A 20,891-nucleotide genomic window follows, 5' to 3' on the forward strand; every position below is an offset into this window, starting at 1 on the left:
GTGAAGAACTGTGATCCATATGAAGTAATCAGGAGCCACGGTAATGAATTCGACATGTCCTGATACACGGCCGATAATCCTTATGGTATTATTCCACAGAACAAGAAGGTTATATGTCTTATGAAGGATGAGGCGAATGGATTGTCGATTGTGGAGTTTGTTGATCTATGCTCAAAAATGTATGCATATTGCACATTGGAAGGTGCCACCCAGAGGCGGGCTAAGGGTGTGCATCGTATGGCATCGAGAGCCCTCTCTATCGAAGACTGTTAGCGGTGCCTGTGCAGTGGAGTTCGCGGTGCTTCACTGCAACCACTACATATGGTGTGGCAGACCAGTATTCGATCGAGAGGACACGAGGTGCACACTGTGCTGCAGTCTAAAATTGGTCTGTCACCTTATGACAATAAAAGGGTCATTTGTGATAACGGTATTGAAACTCGCCCATGCTCACACTACTCACTTGTAGGAAGAGAAGGGCTGGGGGACTCTGATTGATAGTGAGAGAGAGAGAGAGATAGAGAGAGAGAGGGGGGGAGGGAGGGAGAGAGTGTCTGCAGAGTAGTAGTATGACGCTTTTATCATAGTGTAAGTAATTTTTGCGTGTGTGTGTGTGTGTGTGTGTGTGTGTGTGTGTGTGTGTGTGTGTGTGTGAGTGGGTGGGTGTCTGTGTCATGTAAATATTTTTGTGTTATTTGCACGTGTATATACATACACAGAGAGAGAGAATGTGTGGAAAAAGAAAAGGACACAAAGAAAAAAGAAGAACAAAATTTATGTTTCTATATGCACAGAATATCTATGAAAAAGGAAAAAGCAGAAACAAAAAAAATATTAAAAGACACATTGGCAAAGTCCCCCACGGATCCCTCGCTCAAAGAAAAGAAGCATGTCAGCATCGGTCAATAATTCAATGCTGCACGTCGTTTTCTTGAGCATTGTATCCCAAGACAACCGTGTAATAAAAGGCGGGATCCAGAGAATATGTGGTCAGAATTTCTCAAAAACGTCCGCAAGCAGTCGCACGTCTGTGTCCATGTACAACTGTGCATACTCTCCTGAAGTGGAAATATTGAATTCCCGCCAGACATTCATGGCATGCCCATACTCTGCATCCATTATGGCATCACAGATTCCTGGAGAATACAATTATGTCGGGTAGCCTGGTTTCGTCGAGTTTCGCCATACTATCCACATACTCATATGGGAAAAACCCCTTCCTAGTGACAAATTGAAACTTTTCCTCATCAGAAAATGCAGCTCGACTGATATGCATATCACCCTGAGGTATAGTTTCAACGAGTTTCTGTAGTGCATAAGATGTAGCATATCAAGGAAGTGGAGCACAATTCTTGGCGTCATTCGTTTGGAAAATGAATATTTCTCCACACTCTCAGGTAGGACACTGACCTGATCTTTCTCCAAACTGAAATCAGCCACGTTCTCAACTAGAAAGTGAGCGTCATATCCACTTAAATTGTGGAAGAAAACGAGTATGTCTCTTGGTAGCTAGTACTTCAAATTGGACCCGTTGTGAGCTGCACCACGGAAACTTCCCCGTAAGATGACAGTGGTTCCTACGAGGAGTTTCCGCTTTTCTATCAAACAGCAGCCGACAAATTTGACAATCAACCATTTGGTCATGGACGCATTGCTGCTGTAAAGGTTATCAGACTCCCATGAAAATTTTTCGCGCTCAGTGAGCAACAAAACTGCAGGGTTGTCCCCAACAAAAGATTTTTAGTGGTTAAGACTGGAATCATATGACGATATAACCATGAACCAATGTCCTAGTATTCTACGCCTCAAATTTAGGTATGTCCTGGATCTTGACGTGGAACTCTATACCATCAAAGTTATAACATCCAAGAATATTATTACCTGCATGGAATGTACTCAGACGCTCAGGATGACCCCTGCGACCATACTTTCTTTCACAAGCCAGGATTGACCATGCAAAACAAGCAAGATCATATCTATTTTCGACATTAATGCATGCCTGATTATTAGCGATATCTTTAGGGGGCTTTATATAGCTAGACCATCCATTTACCGGATCATAGACGTGTGTATGAATGTCCAGATGTTGTATTCGGCTGAGTGCTTTAGCTGAGCCTCTCACTTCCATCTCGAAAACCGAACCAATTTAGCACTCAAGGTGGATTTACGAAACCACTCGGCGATTGACGAGGTCCGCGTTATCACGCCATTTTTCCCCCAAAGATAATGAATACTCGTCTCTTCAACACCAGACTCACTCAACTTTGGGAGGGGGGGGGGGGGGGGGAGGTCTGCGGCAATTCGGTGGTGCAAAGCACCACCCTGCATTTAATGGCGGGATACCGCAGATCATTGACTAACTTGAGGATCATCGTTTCCATGACAGGAAGGCACGCCCTTAAGAAACCAACAGGGTGGCGGTACCCTCCTGTCGGGTTCTCGATCCTCGTGAACGAGATTCGCTCCTCAAAAGAGTCTGCAATCACCGAGTACTCTGTGGTGTGGTATCACTGACCTTATGTCCTTCACTAAAAGGAAGGAAGAGGGAACTGCCACAAGCCATAGGATCTTTTCTATTACTAATAGTATAACTACAACTAGTTGATTGAGTTGGCAAGATGGACTGGGGTGTGTGCTGTACCTCACGTGATCGACGAGGACGTGACAGCGGTGGAGGACACGCTGCGGAATCGGGCCACTACGAGCAGCCTGGTTGCTACAGCGCTAACCCGCTAGCCTGAGTGAGGGCAGCCCATGGACGTCAGAGCGATGCTGTGGCAGCCGCGGTCGGGTCAGTGTAGGGGCCGGGGGCAGCGGTGGCGGCGGCGGCGGTGGCGGGGGCGGTGGCAGCGGCCGCTACCCGTGCGGCGTCTAGCGGCGTCCTTATAGGCGAGGCGTGCCATACAGGGCGCCGCTTTGATGACGAAGACAGTTCAGCCGCCACCGGTATGAGAGCCACACTGTGCTGAGACGCGACCGCTGTAGAAGAAGACATAAAATAAATAATACTTAAGTACACTGTTTACCGCTGCTGGCGCGGTGAAAGAAAGGATTCTGACGATCACATGGTTATAAGCAGAGTGAGTAATTTCTCGCTCTGGCTCCAGGACATGAACAATTGATAAGGCGACTCCACCGCAACCTCAAAAACTCATCGTAATTATCACGTAGTAGAGCGAGATCTGAGCACTTTTGTCGATCCTCGTCTGTCTCGCCAAGAACAACAACAACAACAACAACGATATAGAAACCTATTGCCCATACAAGCGTTTTATGAAAGCCTGCAGGCTTACGTGGCCGTTGTTCAAAAATGGTTCAAATGGCTCTGAGCACAATGGGACTTAACATATGAGATCATCAGGTCCCTAGACTTAGAACTACTTAAACCTAACTAACATAAGGACATCACATACACCCATGCCCGAGACAGGACTCGAACCTGCGACCGTAGTAACAGCGCGGCTCCGGACTGGAGCGCCTAGAACCGCACGGCCACAGCGGCCGGCACGTGGCCGTTGTCACTGAAGTTAAAATCTTATGGGTTATTAGGCCGCGTCATGTTTCTTCTAAAATGTTCGACGTTTCGACCTCTCTGCTGGGATCTTCCTCAGGATCTTTTAGTGTCCACTACTGCTACAACACTTTCAGAGGACATTGAAGGCAAATGGGTATGATAGTTATTCAATCGACAGGGCTTTTAGGCGAAATATTTATACCGCTAATAAGAATGACGAGGAACCGCCTTCTCACTCCGTCAGGTTACCGTTCGTTTCTGGGGTCACTGACCACATAAGCAAAATTTTAAAGAAAAATGGTAGTCAGACATCTTCCTTTAGTCGAAACAAAATAAAAGACTTTTACGGCGGAAAACGGATGCACCTGATTACCTCCACAATGCAGGCGTCTATCAATTGTCATGTGGCTGCGGCAAAGGGAAGAATTGTTAAAGAACGCATTAAGGAACACGAACGGCACATGCTCCTAAAACAAAGTACAAAATCGGCACTAGCGAACATCACGAGAACTGTTGCTGTGACATCGATTTTAATAACGTACGTGTACTGGCTAAAGAAACAAACATTTATAGAAGAAAGGTCCGAGAAGCGGTTGAAATTTCTAAGAATGCATCTAATTTCAATAGAGAGGACGGCTATAGGCTTCCAGCCAGCCGGATGTGGCCGAGCGGTTCTAGGCGCTACAGTCCGGAACCGCGCGACCGCTACGGTCGCAGGTTCCAATCCTGCCTCGGGCATGAATGTGTGTGATGTCCTTAGGTTAGTTAGGTTTAAGTAGTTCTAAGATCTAGGGGACTGATGACCTCAGCAGTTAAGTCCCATAGAGCTCAGAGGCATTTGAACCTTTTTTGTAGGCTTCCAGTATCGTCGCTCCCCGCCATCAAGGAAGTAAATACGCGGCCGCGGTGTGTGAGTGGCATAATCAACGCGCTTCAAGTCACCTTGGCGGACAATAATATTTTTGGTAAACATTCCCCCTCTCTTGCTCTGTCCGTTTCGAATCTAGCCACTGATGACGACCAACCAATTGCGGTAACAGGCATTTCTACCAATAACCCATCTCCAGCATAAGTGTGGGATAGTGCCTTTCTATCCAATGACGATGGCCGGGCAATGGTGTCCACAAGAGATGAATTGCCAACGCCCCTTCTTCTGCATCAGAGCGGGAATATTAGTGTATGACTATGGCCCACCAATGGTAGCCATATGAACTTTAACCAATACTATCACTTCTCCAGCACGAACGCCAGAAAACTCCCCCATTATAAGTGGACGTGGCACTCGTCTCTGACAGTGTTCTAGCAGTAGTGGACACCAAAATATCCTGAGGAAGATCCCAGAAGGGGGCTCGAAACGTCGAACATTTTAGAAGAAACATGACACGGCCTAATAACCCAGATTTTAACTTCGGATATATAAACCTATTAGTTACAGAAAAAAAGCTTCCTATACTACTACCACTACTACTAGAGGCACATAACCTTTTTTTTAACTTAAAAGTATGCTGTTTGGACATCTCATTATTTGCTCTATGTTGTTCCTGCATCTGCTGATGAACAGCCTCAAGCTACCTGTCCAGCAAATCCAAGTCCTCTACAGCTGTTCCTGTAACAGGAAGAGACATAATTTTATTTATTTTGAATTTCGAGTTACAATGAAAGATCACAAATGAATATTTTTCTCTATACTTACGTGGGTGCCTTTGTCGGTTACCTATAGCTGGAGCCTGTTCCACGTAACGTTGCTGCTGCTGTAGTAGATAATTGTTTTCAGCCCCCAGTTCTGCCTCCAGATCAATTTGCATTTGCTTCAGGTGATCTAGAAAAAAAAGAAGTATGAAATAAGACAATTTTGAATGGCTACTATACAAGAACAGATTAAAATGAGAATTATACTCACAAGTCTGTTGCGGTCCAGCCCCCTCCTGTCTCTCCTCTCGCTTGAAGACAAAATCCTGGAGTTGTGCTATAACAAGGAGATGGAATTAATAAGGCGACTTTAACATACACACGAAAATTTACACTCAGAATAGAAATTATTTATTCACTTGGTAATCCTGTATCCAGAACTCTAAGCCTCTTCCTGCTACACTCTGAGGTGTTGCTGCAGTTACCTCTCTTCATCTTGCGGAGAGAAACGACCTAGTAAACGCACAAAGACATGATGGAACACACAACAAGGCGAACAGCAGCGCACTGAGGACAATGGAAGTTGGTTGTAGGTTTATAAAGAGACCGACGCGACCAATGAGAGAGCTTCATTTGAGTGTACAGCCAGTGGGAAGGTTTTATGAAACGTCCCTATTTATGGAAGGGCTTGATGCGACCATCATCTCTCTCTCTCCTCTCTCTCTCTCTCTCTCTCTCTCTCCAAATAACAAGAATGCTTTTATGATTAACTGTAGTTTCGCAAGTGTGGATATTATGATTTCCAGGAAGGGTAACACATCATGCCTCATTAGAACCATCAGGAACTATGTAATCGGTGCTATTCTGGGCTATCTTCATGAACAGGTTCTGTTAGGATCTCGAGGAAGAGAAAGCAGTCAATCACATTTCTAAAGCGCAAGCTGTGACATCAGTATCCACAGGTATCACATGTGGGGGATAGACGCATCTCGTATGTCCCGTTAGGATTGCGAGGGAGAGAAAGTGGTCTATCAGATTTCTATAGCGTGAGCTGTGATGGCAGTATCCAAAGATTTGCACGCGTCGGCTAGATGCATCTCATATGTCCCGTTAGGATTGTGAAGGAGAGAAAGCAGTCAAACAGGTTTCTATAGCAGGAGCTGTGACGTCAGTATACATAGGAATGGCGCAAGCGGGCTAGATGGATCTCACATGTCCCATTAGGATTGTGACAGAGAGAAAGCGGTCGAACAGATTTCTATAGCACGAGCTGTGATGTCAGTATCCACAGCAAACATGTCAGCAATAGTAAACACACACGTGCGTGGCCCAGAGGATGAGTTGGCGATTATTTAGATACATATGGGACATCAGTATAGCACTCAAAGAACTTTACCTGTAGAAGTGACTTCCACATGCCGTTGGCAGCAGTCTGAACCATCATTTTCCCCCACCCCAGACCGCCATCTTGGATTATGTTACGGAAGGGATGACAGTGCTCTCTGGTGGCAGTACTGTGTACTAGGTCAGTTGGACTCTGGACCCCCATGGCTGACACACTTGATGGTGGTACTCCCTCTAATTGTTTAAATAAAGACTGCATGCAAAATGAAGACTTACGTCCAGCACTGGCCGAGTCCTTTTCCCACAAATTCCTATGAAGAGGTGGCGGTCGGATGACATAGGTTAGTGGAAGTAGACGAAGTGACCTATTTTCCCGCCATTTTCTTAGCTTAGCGGAGGCAGCTGTGGTGTGTTACATTGTCCTGACGTGATCCGAACTTCCCACCAGGGGGCGTGGCAGGGAGTGTGGCACTTTCGGAAGCGCTATTGAGAAAGTTTAGAGAATCAGCATTAATGTCGAAGTGAAGAACGACCTTGCTGCCGCCAATATATATCTTGTGTAAGGACCGCGAAGACGGGATACGAGAAATCAGCGCTCGCCTGGAAGCACATTGACAGTCATTTTTCCTTCGCTCCATTTGCGAGTAGATCAAGAAACGGAATAACTTGCTGTAGTGCAAAGTACCCTCCTCCAAGGACCATGTGTTGGCTTGCGGAGTTGGTGTGTAAATGTTTGTGAGGTTTGATTTTTGACTTATAGTGTGCAGATACTCGTAATATACAGATTCACAAGAACATCCAACTAAATAGTTGGGCTGTTATTGCACGCATAGTAGGCATTCACAAGTGCTATACGCTCAGGCATGCTGTAATGTGTCATTTTCACATGCAAATGGCCGACAACAACAAGGCATGTGTGAAAGCGCATAGTAATTCCCATCATGCCCCGCGACCAACCGTGCAGTTTGAAGGTCCCAACGCTAACCGTTCAGTGGTTATGACGATTTTGTTTCATAAAGTTCAATAATTGTCACAGGGCAAGAAGAGCAAGCCATTAATGTTTATTTTCCGCTGGGCAGCAAGTCAGGTGTTGAAGTCATAATTCAAAACGTTTAGCTATACTGATAGGCGCAGTCTACTTAGTGATGCAGTATTAAAGTTTGTGATGTGTTGCTGGAAGATTCTCCGACGCAGAGAAAAAGCAACCAACACCGCATGTACATATTAAGGTACCACAGTGCTACATATGAAAATACTAGGGTTGGAAATTTAATAGTGGCCACTATTTATTTATAGCTCGTACAAAACAGATACGTGTTTCGAAGTTTTAATGACCTTCAAAGCAGTCACCAGCATTGTGTAAAACCTGTTGCCAGCGATGTGGAAGTCGTAGCAGTGTCAGTTGTGTTGCCCAACGAATTTGTAGCAGTTGTGAAATGAATGCCGTGAAGTGTTTCCTTCAGTTTAGAAATCGAGTTGAACTCACGAGGGCTTAAGTTAGGGGATTGCAGTAGGTGGTATAGCACTTAGCAGACCCATCAGTCATACAAATCAGTAACAGCTTGCATTGTACGTGCTTGAGCATTGTCCTGCAAAATGATGGTTAGGTCCTGCAGAAAGTGTCATCACTTCTGTCTCTACGTTGTTCGTTTTTGGAACACAACCTACGACCAGCAACGGGTTATACACAATGCTGGTGACTGCTTTGAAGGTCAGTAAAACTTTGTAACACGTATCTATTTTGTAGGAGCTGTAAATAAATAAGTTCCAACCCTAGTATATGCACTTATATCCCTTATACCCTGTATGTTAAGATATTTTTGCGGCATTGAAATCGAATATGCCGGAAATGCGCAGCGCCGGCAACGGTAGATCACTAAAGCTGAAACAGTCATTGAAAGCTACAGATTGCTGCAGAAGATGTTTTTTAATTATGATGATGGCGAAAAGCGCTCCTAGTTTGTCCCAGCACCAATCTAGAACCGTTGAGAAGCAGACATTCTCATTTGGACTGGCCAGCAGTAGTAAGTGTGTAGATTCTTTTAATAATTTATGATCAGGGAGAACAGATAGCGCTTTACTACTTCCATTTCTAGATGCGTTTTAAATGTTTGATGGTTTCAGTAAAAATGCTTTACGGCATGAAAAATGCACATTCTATCACATTTACCTGTGTTACTTATTTATCATAGTTTGGTCGCGCCAACATATTTGACATAATCATCTTGGGGCTGAAGCTCCTTTTCCCGTGTTTGCTTTTACGATACTTATGTCTTTTGATAGGGTCCGCCTTTAGTAAAACACAATTTTGTGTTTTAATCCAAACATGTTTCACTGCAGTTGCGGCATCTTCAGTGGGCTTTTATTTCTCATGTATTAAAGATAAGGAATGTTCTTTACTGTTTGTGTACATCTAACTATTAGTTTAAAATCGTAATTACAGATACTTGAAAAAACACATAAATTATGAATACGCGCCTTTTTACCACATGGTGTGGTTTTTCTGATGTGTTATGTTTCAACAGTGACTGTTTTGTTCTACAGTTTGTCTTCTGCAACCACTTACACCTTAAAGTAGATAAATTACGATTTGAAATTGTTATTTCTATGCCTGAAATTAATTAATTCTGTGTATGTGATTGTGTGTTTGTGTGTGTGTGTGTGTGTGTGTGTGTGTGTGTGTGTGTGTGTGTAGGTGAGTGTGTCTATTTAAATAATGTTCCACTTACGTTTTCTTTTTACTTATCGTCATCACTGTCAAACATTATATACTGAGTTGTCACTGTCACTGTTTCACTGTTTACCAGCTGTAAAAACAAATATGGCGGGCAGTAGAGCAGTTGAAGGTGTAAAAACAACATGAGTAACAGTGGAACAGTTGAAGGTATTCCTGGTGGTTGTTCTGAATCTTTCAGAGGTGTCTGTGATTTGTGTGTGTGTCTGTGTGCGTGGAGAGAGCGAAAAGAGAGAGAGAGACTGTGAGTATGACAGTAGGTTTTAGGTTTTTTCTTTGTGTGTGTGTGTGTGTGTGTGTGTGTGTGTGTGTGTGTGGTGGCTCTATAGGTTTGTCTTGTCTAATAATTCTTTGAGGGCAGTTTTTCTTCAATTATTAGTTTTTGTGGGGGGGGGGGGGGGCTGTTGCTGCATTTGAGAATTTTCAAATCAGTATTGATGTTTGTTGGGTTATGTTTCTTGTCCATGAGGTGTTCAGCAAATGTGGAATGACAGCTGTTACTTTTTAATGCTCTTCTGTGTTCTGTGCATCTGGTATTAGAGTTTCTGCTTGTCTGTCCTACATAAACTGATTTTCAGTCTTGACATGTTAGTTGGTAAATACCAGATGTATTGTGTTTGTCTGTGCTTGTGTTGGTTGTCCTTAGTTTTCTCTGGACAGACAACTGAATGCAGAGAAAACAGCAACAGCCCCCTCCCCCGCCCCCCACAAAAACTAATATTTGAAAAAAAAATTATCAGCTACAAAAAACCATAGTGGAAGGGAAACAAGTGATAAATGAATACACAGCTACTCGTATCTGCAATGGAACACTGTTCTCTGCCCTCAAAGAACTATTAGACAAGACCAACCTATAGAGCCACCACACACACACACCTCCCCACTCCAACCCCTCCTCACGCCCCCCCCCCCCCCACAATTCTAAAACTTACTGTCACACTCACTCTCTCTCTCTCTCTCTCTCCCTCTTCACACACACACACACATATATATATATATATATGTGTGTATGTGTGTGTGAAGAGGGAGAGAGAGATATAGAGAGTGACACTAGTTTTCTTTCTTTTTTTGTGTGTGCGTGCATATATATATGTATATATATATATATATATATATATATATATATATATATATATATAATTAATTTATTGCCGGCCGTGGTGGCCGAGCGGTTCTAGGCGCTTCAGCCTGGAACCGCGCGACCGCTACGGTCGCAGGTTCGAATCCTGCCTCGGGCATGGATGTTTGTGATGTCCTTAGGTTAGTTAGGTTTAATTAATTCTGAGTTCTAGGGGACTGATGTCCTCAGATGTTAAGTCCCATAGTGCTCAGAGCCATTTGCACCAATTAATTAATTTCAGGCATACAAATGACAATTTCAAATCGTAATTTTGGTTAAACAATTTATCTACTTTAAGGTGTAAGCAGAAGACAAACTGTGGAACAGAACAGTCACTGTTGAAACACAACATATTAGAAAAACCACTCCATGTGGTAAAAAGGTACGAATTCGTAATTTATGTGGTTTTTCAAGTGTCTGTAATTACTATTTAAAAACTAATAGTTATATGTATACAAACAGTAAAGAACATTCTTTATCTTTAACACATCAGAAATAAAAGCCCACTGAAGATGCCGCAACTGCAGTGAAACATGTGTGGGTTAAAAAACAAAATTGCGGTTTGCTATAGGCGAATCCTATCGAAACACATACGTATATTTGACATAATAGCGTCATCCTGGCTTTAAGAAAGAAATGTACACCGGAAAGGAAGCGCTGACGTTGTTCTTGATGATAGAACCAGTGAAATTCTAGCCTGCGACTTACAGATTACTGGATTTTTAGAGTATACCCTTACTTCTCCACTCTGTTGTCGACGGTGCGTTAAAGATTTTTTCTTCCATCCTTCCTTCACTTAGCTGCTGGAGAAAATTGCAACAAGCTCGAAATGTGTGTCACTACCATTTCTTCTCAATTTTCTTCAAATATGGGCTTGAAAAATAGTGTGTGCTAATTCCCTAGTGACCTCAATCTCTTATGTATTGTAGTTCTAGGAACATTAAAACGATTACAGCAGCCCTTTGAGCCGTTTCGCCTTGAAACCAATTGTTTCATTGCAGTTTCGGATAACTATCCTCGACCCTCACTGGAACATCTGTTTTTCAACTTCCATTGTGCCCCAAAAACAAAAACGAATATTCCTTACATTGCCCAAACCACCCGACTTTGGTACGATCCCATAGTACCTGAGGGACATGGAACATTGATCACAAGCCGGCTTGAGTGAGTGGAGTTTCGTTATTACGATACAATCTGCGTTAGACGACCTAAGTATTTAACATTGGTATGAAAATAATTATTTCTTACCTTTAAAAGTATGAAACTATGTTGGAAATTACAGCTTTCATCAGCTTTGACACTCAAATACAGCCAAAACTTACTTGTGACATAAATTCAACAGTTGCGTAATCGAAGTTCTAGCAAACGGCCAAGTGAAGTCTCAGTTTTAGTCCAAGCACTGCTTCGTCCGACGCTTAGCGTCATACTAGAGAAACAATATCCCCTATATAACCTCATGTTCATAGAATGGTCGTACCCCCAATTAAAAATAGAAAAACGTTATTTTCATTAAATTTATGCAGTATTTGTTAATTAGTATTGCCATTTTTAACAACATGGAATTTAAGTAAAGAGAAGCTGCTATTAACGACATCTGAACCAGCGACTTCACCTTTACTAGACTTTTATGCTACACACTAGACTGCATTAATCTGTTTTCTGATGCTGATTGAAAACTGTCACTTATAGCTAATACAGGAGGAGAGCAATGAGTGGCTTTGAACAGTATTCTCTGAACGTACAGACTTTTGTCTTCGTTTTATGTTATGCTTCATTACCTTGTACACAAAATAATTTTGATAGGACCGCTAAACTGCTGTGCACTGAACCCCGTAAGGGAAAATGAATATGTTTGCATTTCAGCGCTTGTACAATATTTCGTATTTCTCTCAAAACAAACAGAGCGACGTGATTCTGATTTTCCGGTTGATGGGTGCGAATGCAATGAATAGCAGAGCGAGCAGAGATAATGGATTTCACGGTCCACATCCATTATTGTGAGAAGGGGGCACACGGCCATTCCATTCCAACAGGCACATTTACTCGTTAGGTACGCTGGTGTTATTCGTGAATAATTTTATTTCGCTAGAAATTCAGAGAGCTATAGATTGTAGTAATGAGTGGTAAATCAGTGAGCATAGACTATACATTTTCTTCTATAAAAGCACAGCCGAATATGTGTCATTAACTGCCCTCCGACCTCACCACTCAAAACAGAAATAAAAACGGCGTTCACAATATAGAAAAGGAAAGTATATAAAATCATGGAAATTCTGACCCCGTGCGCCTCCGCGCCACCATCAAATGACGCCATTGGCAGGGAATGAAGCGCAGGTTGCTCTGTCACGAGTGGCCCGTGTGGGCCACAACTCGGAACTCTTTTAGCATTCACAGGAAACAGCGTGGCCTCTGGAATGCTATGGACAAAAATTCTTCATAAAACTTTGAAAGACAAATGTCTGATGCTACAGAACTGTATCCACCTCGTAAAATAATTCCAGAGTAATATATCACGATTTAAACTCAACACTCATAACTCAATTTTACCTGTCAGGATTTGTTCCACAAAAGATTTCAGACCATTTTAGTTACAAATGAAATACATAAGACTGTGGATGTCGTAGAGTATTGATTTATTTAGTTAATCAGTATTCGCCTTACGAGCCCATCTTGACTATAATCAATAACCTGAATAATTGAGTAGACAATGCTGGTAAAAAACGTTGAAAAACGTATCACACATGGAAAGCGTGGTGCAAAAACAGAGTAATTTTCATCTTTGAGACCGCAATTCTGCTTTTGTTTTTCTAGTCCAGACCTTCAAATTTTTGATTGTGCCTAAAGCAGTGGTGTTCCTTCTGCATGACATTATCAATGTACTGCAGGATTTAGAAGAGTTGGAGGTTCTAAATGCAATTTTCAAGTTACATATAGACGTTGAACAATTGATTATTGATGAAGATCTTTTTCTGCGCTGTTTTTGTTATCCCTGTTAGTTAACATGTCAACGGTTCCATAAGTAAAGATCCAAAACAAAAGTTTCTTTGTGAACCCACATAGTCCGTCTGTCTGGTATTGGAGAAAACCAGTTTTTTAGTTTCAAAGAAAATCGAAAAGAAACTCTTCTAAGTTGAACACCAGATATTCAATCGGCCTGGTGATGAGAAAAACAAAAGTTCTCAACTGAAGTGCTTGGCGCACTGAAAATATATACCAAGTCCGATCGGACGTACTTAATATCCTTCACGCAGAGACAAAGTCCGGGTAAAATTCATTACTCACTCAATACAGACACAAACGCTGATGAAAATTCTAGAGACACTTAATGTAGACAGCCGAGCGGTCTGAGGCGCTGCAGTCATGGACTGTGCGGCTGGTCCCGGCGGAGGTTCGAGTCCTCCCTCGGGCATGGGTGTGTGTGTGTGTTTGTCCTTCGGATAATGTAGGTTAAGTCGTGTGTAAACTTAGGGACAGATAACTTTTTTTTTTAAACGTAGACACAAAGTCCGATTAAAATTCATGACACATTTTGACATAGATCACAGGTGCAGCTGCCGTGGACAATATACTAAGTCCGGCGAGGCAGAATAATAGGTAATGACAGAAACAGTAAAATCAAAATGTCAGTTTTCCAAGGGGAGGGAGGGGGGGCGTGCCTTTTTCAGAGATGCCACGCTGCAGAATCCAGGACGAGGAGACTGTCTCGGATGGCGATAACAGCACAGCGACAGCCCCGTAGCGAGCTCGTGATTGAAGAAATGTATGCGCATTAGTTGCTTGGCCCAGAAAGTCCACTCGAAATGAACTGCCTGCCAGGGTTCGTGCGTCGGCCTAAATACAGACCTCAGCGCCAGCATACATTCGGTCTTGTTTCCTGTTACGTGGCTGGCGTAAGACAGAGGTCCGTAGCGGCAGCGACCTCTGGCGCTTTGGACGTTTTCCGGTGGTCGAGTTTGTCGTGGCAGTCCTCTAGTATCTTGTGTATTCAAGAAGGCTGCTGCGTAAATTGGCTGTGCTGTGGGCTGCAGGCAGATTAGCAGAAAGCCATTCGAGACTTCAGTAACGATAGGAAAGAATCAGCACAGAAGCCATCATTCAGGAAAAATTTACCGAACAGAGCAGCCCGATGCGGACGCGCATTATTGTGCACGAAGAGTTGTAAGTAGGCTGTTTAGGTTTTTATGTTGGTAACGCCACGTAGCGCTCTATATGAAAATCACTGACTGTGCTGTGTGAAGTCTGTGGCTGGTTTGCATTGTTGGAATATTTGCTATTGTAGTGTTGGGCAGTTGGATGTGAACAGTGCGTAGCGTTGCGCAGTTGGAGGTGAGCCGCCAGCAGTGGTGGATGTGGGGAGAGAGATGGCGGAGTTTTGTGAGCGGATGATCTGGACGTGTGTCCACCAGAGACAGTAAATTTTTAGACTGGATGTCATGAACTGATATATATATTATGACTTTCGAACACTATTAAGGTAAATACATTGTTTGTTCTCTATCAGATTTATTTGCTAACTATGCCTATCAGTAGTTAGAATCTTTTATTCAGCTGGCAGTATTGGCGCACCCTGTATTGCAGTAGTTTGAGTAACGAAGATTTTTGTGAGGTAAGTGATTCATGAAAGGTATAGGTTATTGTTAGTCAGGGCCAATCTTTTGTAGAGATTATTGAAAGTCAGATTGCGTTGCCCTAAAAATATTGTGTGCCAGTTTAGTGTTGATCAGAATAAGTAAAGAGAGAAATGTCTGAGTACGTTCAGTTCTGCTCAGTTGTTTGAAAATCAAATAACGTAAGAGGTTTATCAGCACAGTAATTCACTAATTTTTCTAAGGGGAGGTTTCGGAGTGTGTCTGGCCCAGCTGATTCTTAGAAACGCCGTATGTGTATTTATGGTTCCTAATCTCTGTACTCCTCGACGCCAACAGTGTTTCCTGGAGTGCGAAAGGGCATGCGATGATCCGTACACCCAACAGACGTGGTGTCTTCCCGCACCAGGATCCAGTCTACAGCAAACTAATCTCTTTCCACAGTAAAGGAAAGAGACTCGAATGTAGTGCAATGACTGTCTACTTGTGATGCTGTTAGCGGACGCTGAGCAGTGTGAGTGACACAGCCTGCCGCCCTGTGAAGCCGGTGGTCTTGCAGAGTCCCCCGGTGCCGACGCCGCTGCTTCCCTCGCTGCCACCTGCCTGCGGCTGCGAGTCACGAGCTGGACAGCGCCTACCTCAGCAGACGGGTAACATAGACGCCTAGCGTGCGCTGGTTTCCTCGGGCAAGTCACCACTGCAGATGTATGATGAATATTAAATTTATGATTTGTCGATGCTGTTACTCTTATGTCTCACCGTTTGTAGCAGGCACCCAATCGTCATTACCGCTGCCCATCCTCGCCTTGGTTCAATGATATCCATTGTAACAGCCGACCAACCTGGCCGTTACAGAAAACTCTGACTTTCTTGTCTCGAACATTTCGAGAGGCCAGGTGAGAAGAAGTAATGCGTCGTCCGACTCCTCCCTCGCAATGTAAGCTCTCGGGATTTCAATAATAAACTTCCCCGTGATGCAGAAGGGCTTCCTTACAGCGTCCGTCAGTGGATTTTGTTGGGAATCTCCGTTCAAAATGGTTCAAATGCGTCAATGCACTATGGGACTTAACATCTGAGGTCATCAGTCCACTAGACTTGTTGTTGTTATTGTTGTGGTCTTCAGTCCTGAGACTGGTTTGATGCAGCTCTCCATGCTACTCTATCCTGTGCAAGCTTCTTCATCTCCCAGTACCTACTGCAACCTACATCCTTCTGAATCTGCTCAGTGTATTCATCTCTTGGTCTCCCTCTACGAATTTTACCCTCCACGCTGCCCTCCAATACTAAATTGGTGATCCCTTGATGCCTCAACACATGTCCTACCAACATATCCCTTCTTCTAGTCAAGTTGTGCCACAAACTTCTCTTCTCCCCAATCATATTCAATACTTCCTCATTAGTTATGTGATCTACCCATCTAATCTTCAGCATTCTTCTGTAGCACCACATTTCGAAAGCTTCTATTCTCTTCTTGTCCAAACTATTTATCGTCCATGTTTCACTTCCAAACATGGCTACACTCCATACAAATACTTTCAGAAACGACTTCCTGACACTTAAATCAATACTCGATGTTAACAAATTTCTCTTCTTCAGAAACGCTTTCCTTGTCATTGCCAGTCTACATTTTATATCCTCTCTACTTCGACCATCATCACTTATTTTGCTCCCCAAATAGCAAAATTCCTTTACCACTTTAAGTGTCTCATTTCCTAATATAATTCCCTCAGCATCACCCGATTTAATTCGACTACATTCCATTATCCTCGTTTTGATTTTGTTGATGTTCACCTTATACCCTCCTTTGAAGACACTGTCCATTCCGTTCAACTGCTCTTCCAAATCCTTTGCTGTCTCTGAGGGAATTACAATGTCATCGGCAAACATCAAAGTTTTTATTTCTTCTCCATGGATTTTAATACCTACTCCGTACTTTTCTTCTGTTTCCTTTACTGCTTGCTCAATATACAGATTGAATAGCATCGGGGAGAGGCTACAACCCTGTCTCACTCCCCTCCCAACCACTGCTTCCCTTTTATGTCCTTCGACTCTTATAAATGCCATCTGCTTTCTGTACAAATTGTAAATAGCCTTTCGCTCCCTGTATTTTACCCCTGCCACCTTCAGAATTTGAAAGAGAGCATTCCAGTCAACATTGTCAAAAGCTTTCTCTAAGTCTACAAGTGTTAGAAATGTAGGTTTGCCTTTCCTTAATCTTTCTTCTAAGATAAGTCGTAGAGTCAGTATTGCCTCACGTGTTCCAACATTTCTACGGAATCCCCGAGGTCAGCTTCTACCAGTTTTTCCATTCGTCTGTAAAGAATTCGCGTTAGTATTTTGCAGCTGTGACTTATTAAACTGATAGTTCGGTAATTTTCACATCTGTCAACACCTGCTTTCTTTGGGATTTGAATTACTATATTCTTCTTGAAGTCTGAGGGAATTTCGCCTGTCTCATACATCTTGCTCACCAGATGGTAGAGTTTTGTCATGACTGGCTCTCCCAAGGCTGTCAGTAGTTCTAATGTATTAAATGTATGATTTGCCGATGCTGTTACTCTGATGTCACACCGTATGTAGCAGGCACCCACTCGTCATTACCACTACCCACCCTCGCCCTGGTTCAATGACATCCTGACCTTGGCCTGTCCATCATCATCATCCATTTTAACAGTAGGCCAGCCTGGTAGTTACAGAAAACTCTGACTTTCTCGTGTCGAACATTTCGAGAGGCCATGTGAGAAGAAGTAATACGTTGTGCGACTCCTCCCTCACAATGTACGCTCTCGGGATTCCAACAATAAACTTCCCCGTGATGCACAACGGCTTCCTTGCAGCGCCCGTCAATGGATTTTGTTGGGAATCTTCGTTCAAAATGGTTCAAATGCGTCTATGCACTATGGGACTTAACATCTGAGGTCATCAGTCCCCTAGACCTAGAACCACTTAAACCTAACTAACCTAAAGAAATCACACACATTCATGCCCGAGGCAGGATTCGAACCTGTGACCGCAGTAGCAGCGCGGTTCCGGACTGAAACTCCTAGAACCGCTCTGCCACAGCGGTCGGCTAGAATCTTCGTAATGCATTAGGTAATTTTACCGTAGAAAAAGGCGCTACTCTTCGCCGGATCTTCGCTACCTCTTCTATTAATCCTACTTGGTAAGCGTCCCACACTCATTCCTGACGAACTGCTCTAGCGTGTGCAGTGTAAGCTACTTATTTGCTGGATCAATTACATTTCCTTCATTGTCCGCTCCCGGTAGCTGAGTGGTTGGTCAGTGGTATGGCGTACGGTGCACCACCCACACCTTGATACGGGAACGCGCGCTCTGTGGAATCAGGTGGTAAATGGGAAATACGTGACTCGTTCCAGGCTGCATACAATTCATATGGCGGACGAGCCACTGTGTCCGCAGTGCAATGTTACAGACACAGAGGAGCATCGCCTGATATGCGGACCTTCGGCGGACGTATGGTGTTTGGTCAAAACAATGATCGCCTTCCTCCTTCAGGTGGGGCCGCAAGCAATAGAACCACGGATACTACTTCTCCCAGATAGGACATATTATCCCCGAACAAAGACAAACGCAGTGACTTGGATTCGAGGTTTGACTGCGCGTTATCTTTTCCGAGACGGCAGGAAGAATGTGCTCGACTTTTGGGCCTTGCTACAAGAACATCACTCACAGCTTATGAGACATCCGAGATATCGAAGATATTACGCAAATTTTTTAGGGAGTGCCTTGCTCGATCCCCCACCCAGTTGGGGTGTCCCATGTAGGAGAATGTAATTATTGCCAATAAGTATCAGAACAAGAAAGGACCAGGACAGTGGAGAGGATCCACAACCACACGTGAAGACGTACCCGACACCAATTCGAGGTATAACGGGATTAGGGAGGTACGCGCCCAAAAGAGGAACGTAGATCGTTATTGTTTTGTACTGACAGACGCAGGATATTTTTTTCACTATTATGTAAATAAAAGCCCACTTATTTACATTTCCCAGAAGTATTTTATTTTATAAAGGTCATTGTCTTATAAAAAAATGCTAGCAGCAGTTTCTGTTTGTTATTGTTACTCCATGATGTAAAAAAAGTCCACTTATTTACGTTTCCCAGAAATATTTTATTTTTAAAAAAAAGTGGTCAGCAAAAAAAAAAAAAAAAAAGTGGTCAGCGCGACAGACTGTCAACCCTAAGGGCCCCAGTTTCCCGGTTGGTTCGGAGATTTTTCTCCTCTCAGGGACTGGGTGTTGTGTTCTCCTAATCCTCATCATTTCATCCCCATCGACGCGCAAGTCGCCGAAGTGGCGTCAAATCGAAAGACTTGCATCAGGCGAGCGGTCTACCCGACGGGAGGCCGCCGTCACACGCCATTATTATTATTATTTTATTATTTCCTTCATTTACTTCCAATGAAAGTCAACTTGACATTTCCTTTTCCTGCTATTTGTTTTATATGGTGATACTATTTTAAATCGCCCCAGATGGTTACCCCCTGGTATTTTACGCTATTGCTACTACCAGTAACGGTGTAATCGACAAGCAGTGGATCTCTTACCCTACGTTCTCACTTATTAGTTGGATATATTTCAATCTCTGTCTTTCTCTACAATTTTTACCCTCTACAGCTCCCACTAGCACTATGGAGGTCATTCCCCGATGTCTGAACACACAACCTATCACCCTGTAACTCCTTTTTGTTACTGTTTTACACATGTTCCTGTTCTTGCAGACTCTGATCCAAATCTCAGATGCTTCGTTTCTGTTCTGTTCCGGTTTTCCCACAGTCGGTGTTTCACTACCATACAATGCTGTGCTCCAGACGTACATTCTCAGAAATTTCTTCCTCAAATTAAGGCCTATGTTTGATACCAGTAGGCTTCTCTTGGCCAGGAATGCCATTTTTGCCACTGCTAGTCTGCTTTTGATGTCCTCCTTGCTCCGTCCGTCATTGGTTATTTTGCTGCTTAGATAACAGAATTCCTTAACTTCACCTACTTCGTGACCATCAATCCTGGTCTTAAGTTTCTTGCTGCTCTCATTTCGGCTGCTTCACTTTACTTTCGTCTTTCTCTTATTTACTCTCAATACATATTCTGTACACATTAGATTGTTCAAAACATTCAGCAGATCGTGTAATTCTTCTTCACTTTCACTCAGGATAGCAATGTCATCAGCGAATCATATCATTGATATCCTATCACTTTGAATTTTAATCCACTCCTGAACTTTTCTTTTATTTCCGTCATTGCTTCTTCGATGTAAAGATTGAACAGTAGGGGTGAAAGACTGCATCCCTGTCTTACACCCTTTTTAATCCGAGCACTTGGTCCTCCTCTCTTATTATTCCCTCTTGGCTCTTGTACGTATTGTATATTACCAGTCTCTCCCTATAGCTTACCCGTATTTTTCTCAGGATTTCAAACACCTTGCACCATATTACATTATTGAACGCTTTTTCCAGATCGACAAATCCTATGAACGTGTCTTGATTTTTCTTTAATCTTGCTCCCATTATCAACCGCAACGTCAAAACTGCCTCGCTGGTGCTTTACCTTTCCTAAGTCCAAACTGTTCGTCATATAAGAGATCCTTGATTTTTTTCCATTCTTCTGTATATTGCTCTTGTCAGAACTTGGATTCATGATTTGTTAAGACGATTGTGCTATAATTCTTGCAGTTGTCAACTTTTGCAATCTTCCGAATTGTGTGGACGATATTTTTCCGTAAGTCAGATGGTATGTCGCCAGTCTCATACGTTCCCCACACCATCGTGAATAGTTGTTTTATTGCCACTTTCCCCAATGATTTTAGAAATTCTGATGGAATGTTATCTGTCCCTTCTGACTTGTTTGATCTTAAGTTCTTTAAATCTGATGCAAATACTGGATCCCCTATCTCTTCTAAATCGACTCCTGTTTCTTCTTCCACCACATCAGACAAATCTTCCCCCTC

Source organism: Schistocerca piceifrons, chromosome 1 (genome assembly GCF_021461385.2).
Source record: "Schistocerca piceifrons isolate TAMUIC-IGC-003096 chromosome 1, iqSchPice1.1, whole genome shotgun sequence".
In the NCBI taxonomy this organism is placed as follows: domain Eukaryota; kingdom Metazoa; phylum Arthropoda; class Insecta; order Orthoptera; family Acrididae; genus Schistocerca; species Schistocerca piceifrons.